Here is a 4627-nt window from a genome sequence, read left to right on the forward strand (position 1 = left end):
GGCGGGAACCTGGGGTATATTCTAGAGTTACGACGGGGATGGCCCTTCCAGCCACGTGTTTGTTCAGCGACGTCAGGACTCCTGCCTAGTTGCGAGGGACAATTCGGGATTCTCCTCGAGGCTTGGCAGGGCAATTGGGACGCCTCTCCAGCTGAGGAGGGAGACCAAGGGTCCCTTTCCACGTGCCACAGGCATCCTGGGACTCCTATCAAGTTTCACGAGGAGTCAGGCATCGTCTCCTTTGGAGGCACTGATCTCCGCGTACCTCTGGAGTTTTCAAAGGATGTGAGGCCTCCGGTCGCGATGAGGTGGGGAACTAGGTCTTTCTCTGTGGTCTCCACAGGGGATTCAGACATCCTTTCATCTTGGGAGATGCAAGACGAGCCTGCATTCAAGTCACTGCAGGGATATCCGGCCTTATTTCGAGTCAGGGCATCGCGGTGTCCATTCCACTTGAGGCCGCAAACTCAGGGTCCCTCTCACATACCTAGAGCTGAGAGAAGTCTCCTCTTGAGGTGCTTGTGGGAAGGTGGTATTCCTCTGGAGTCGAAGCCAGGGACTAACCTCTCATCTCGAGTTGATTTTTGGTCCACGGAGCTCTTTCGTGTTGCTACAGTGACCTCAGGATCCCTCTAGCCTTGAAACAGTGTCCTTGGGGTTTCTCTGGAGTGCCATCAAGGAAATCAAGGCTCCTTTCATGTGTGATGTGCAACACGGAATTGCTCTGACCGCAGTGCAGGGGAATCGGGCCTCATCTCGCGGCGAGGGGGAAGTCTCATGGTTTTTCTCGAGTTGTGGCGGGAACCTGGGGTATATTCTCGAGTTACGACGGGGATGGCCCTTCCACCTACGTGTTTGTTCAGCGACGGCAGGACTCCTGCCTAGTTGCGAGGGACAACTCGGGATTCTCCTCGAGGCTTGGCAGGGCAATTGGGACGCCTCCCCAGCTGAGGCGGGAGACCATGGGTCCCTTTCCACGTGCCACAGGAATTCTGGGACTCCTATCAAGTTTCACGAGGAGTCAGGCGTCTTCTCCTTTGGAGGCACTGATCTTCGCGTACCTCTGGAGTTTTCAAAGGATGTGAGGCCTCCGGTCGCGATGAGGTGGGGAACTACGTCTTTCTCTGTGGTCTCCACAGGGGATTCAGACATCCATTCGTCTTGGGAGATGCAAGACGAGCCTGCATTCAAGTCACTGCAGGGATATCCGGCCTTATTTTGAGTCAGGGCATCGCGGTGTCCATTCCACTTGAGGCCGCAAAATCAGGGTCCCTCTCACATACCTAGAGCTGAGAGAAGCCTCCTCTTGAGGTGCTTGTGGTAAGGTGGTATTCCTCTGGAGTCGAAGCCAGGGACTAACCTCTCATCTCGAGTTGATTTTTGGCCCACGGAGCTCTTTCGTGTTGCTACAGTGACCTCAGGATCCCTCTAGCCTTGAAACAGTGCTCTTGGGGTTTCTCTGGAGTGCCATCAAGGAAATCAAGGCTCCTTTCACGTGTGATGTGCAACACGGAATTGCTCTGCACGCAGTGCAGGGGAATCGGGCCTCATCTCGCGGCGAGGGGGAAGTCTCATGGTTTTTCTCGAGTTGCGGCGGGAACCTGGGGGATATTCTCGAGTTACGACGGGGATGGCCCTTCCACCCACGTGTTTGTTCAGTGACGGCAGGACTCCTGCCTAGTTGCGAGGGACAACTCGGGATTCTCCTCGAGGCTTGGCAGGGCAATTGGGACGCCTCTCCAGCTGAGGCGGGAGACCAAGGGTCCCTTTCCACGTGCCACAGGAATCCTGGGACTCCTATCAAGTTTCACGAGGAGTCAGGCATCGTCTCCTTTCGAGGCACTGATCTCCGCGTACCTCTGGAGTTTTCAAAGGATGTGAGGCCTCCGGTCGCGATGAGGTGGGGAACTAGATTTTTCTCTGAGGTCTCCACAGGGGATTCAGACATCCTTTCGTCTTGGGAGATGCAAGACAAGCCTGCATTCAAGTCACTGCAGGGATATCCGGCTTATTTCGAGTCAGGGCATCGCGGTGTCCATTCCACTTAAGGCCGCAAACTCAGGGTCCCTCTCACATACCTAGAGCTGAGAGAAGCCTCCTCTTGAGGTGCTTGTGGTAAGGTGGTATTCCTCTGGAGTCGAAGCCAGGGACTAACCTCTCATCTCGAGTTGATTTTTGGTCCACGGAGCTCTTTCGTGTTGCTACAGTGACCTCAAGGATCCCTCTAGCCTTGAAACAGTGTTCTTGGGGTTTCTCTGGAGTGCCATCAAGGAAATCAAGGCTCCTTTCATGTGTGATGTGCAACACGGAATGGCTCTGCACGCAGTGCAGGGGAATCAGGCCTCATCTCGCGGCGAGGGGGAAGTCTCATGGTTTATCTCGAGTTGCGGCGGGAACCTGGGGTATATTCTCGAGTTACAACGGGGATGGCCCTTCTACACACGTGTTTGTTCAGCGATGGCAGGACTCCTGCCTAGTTGCGAGGGACAACTCGGGATTCTCCTCGAGGCTTGGCAGGGCAATTGGGACGCCTCTCCAGCTGAGGCGGGAGACCAAGGGTCCCTTTCCACGTGCCACAGGAATCCTGGGACTCCTATCAAGTTTCACGAGGAGTCAGGCATCGTCTCCTTTGGAGGCACTGATCTCCGCGTACCTCTGGAGTTTTCAAAGGATGTGAGGCCTCCGGTCGCGATGAGGTGGGGAACTAGGTCTTTCTCTGTGGTCTCCACAGGGGATTCAGACATCCTTTCGTCTTGGGAGATGCAAGACGAGCCTGCATTCAAGTCACTGCAGGGATATCCGGCCTTATTTTGAGTCAGGGCATCGCGGTGTCCATTCCACTTGAGGCCGCAAACTCAGGGTCCCTCTCACATACCTAGAGCTGAGAGAAACCTCCTCTTGAGCTGCTTGTGGTAAGGTGGTATTCCGCTGGAGTCGAAGCCAGGGACTAACCTCTCATCTCGAGTTGATTTTTGGTCCATGGAGCTCTTTCTTGTTGCTACAGTGACCTCAGGATCCCTCTAGCCTTGAAACAGTGTTCTTGGGGTTTCTCTGGAGTGCCATCAAGGAAATCAAGGCTCCTTTCACGTGTGATGTGCAACACGGAATTGCTCTGCACGCAGTGCAGGGGAATCAGGCCTCATTTTGCGGCGAGGAGGAAGTCTCATGGTTTTTCTCGAGTTGCGGCGGGAACCTGGGGTATATTCTAAAGTTACGACGGGGATGGCCCTTCCACCCACGTGTTTGTTCAGCGACGTCAGGACTCCTGCCTAGTTGCGAGGGACAACTCGGGATTCTCCTCGAGGCTTGGCAGGGCAATTGGGACGCCTCTCCAGCTGAGGAGGGAGACCAAGGGTCCCTTTCCACGTGCCACAGGAATCCTGGGACTCCTATCAAGTTTCACGAGGAGTCAGGCATTGTCTCCTTTGGAGGCACTGATCTCCGCGTACCTCTGGAGTTTTCAAAGGATGTGAGGCCTCCGGTCGCGATGAGGTGGGGAACTAGGTCTTTCTCTGTGGTCTCCACAGGGGATTCAGACATCCTTTCATCTTGGGAGATGCAAGACGAGCCTGCATTCAAGTCACTGCAGGGATATCCGGCCTTATTTCGAGTCAGGGCATCGCGGTGTCCATTCCACTTGAGGCCGCAAACTCAGGGTCCCTCTCACATACCTAGAGCTGAGAGAAGCCTCCTCTTGAGGTGCTTTTGGTAAGGTGGTATTCCTCTGGAGTCGAAGCCAGGGACTAACCTCTCATCTCGAGTTGATTTTTGGTCCACGGAGCTCTTTCGTGTTGCTACAGTGACCTCAGGATCCCTCTAGCCTTGAAACAGTGTTCTTGGGGTTTCTCTGGAGTGCCATCAAGGAAATCAAGGCTCCTTTCATGTGTGATGTGCATCACGGAATTGCTCTGCACGCAGTGCAGGGGAATCAGGCCTCATCTCGCGGCGAGGGGGAAGTCTCATGGTTTATCTCGAGTTGCGGCGGGAACCTGGGGTATATTCTCGATTTACAATGGGGATGGCCCTTCTACACACGTGTTTGTTCAGCGATGGCAGGACTCCTGCCTAGTTGCGAGGGACAACTCGGGATTCTCCTCGAGGCTTGGCAGGGCAATTGGGACGCCTCTCCAGCTGAGGCGCGAGACCAAGGATCCCTTTCCACGTGCCACAGGAATCCTGGGACTCCTATCAAGTTTCACGAGGAGTCAGGCATCGTCTCCTTTGGAGGCACTGATCTCCGCGTACCTCTGGAGTTTTCAAAGGATGTGAGGCCTCCGGTCGCGATGAGGTGGGGAACTAGGTCTTTCTCTGTAGTCTCCACAGGGGATTCAGACATCCTTTCGTCTTGGGAGATGCAAGACGAGCCTGCATTCAACTCACTGCAGGGATATCCGGCCTTATTTCGAGTCAGGGCATCGCGGTGTCCATTCCACTTGAGGCCGCAAACTCAGGGTCCCTCTCACATACCTAGAGCTGAGAGAAGCCTCCTCTTGAGGTGCTTGTGGTAAGGTGGTATTCCTCTGGAGTCGAAGCCAGAGACTAACCTCTCATCTCGAGTTGATTTTTGGTCCACGGAGCTCTTTCGTGTTGCTACAGTGACCTCAGGATCCCTCTAGCCTTGAAACAG

Source organism: Cervus elaphus, chromosome 9 (genome assembly GCF_910594005.1).
Source record: "Cervus elaphus chromosome 9, mCerEla1.1, whole genome shotgun sequence".
NCBI classification, from domain to species: Eukaryota; Metazoa; Chordata; class Mammalia; order Artiodactyla; family Cervidae; genus Cervus; species Cervus elaphus.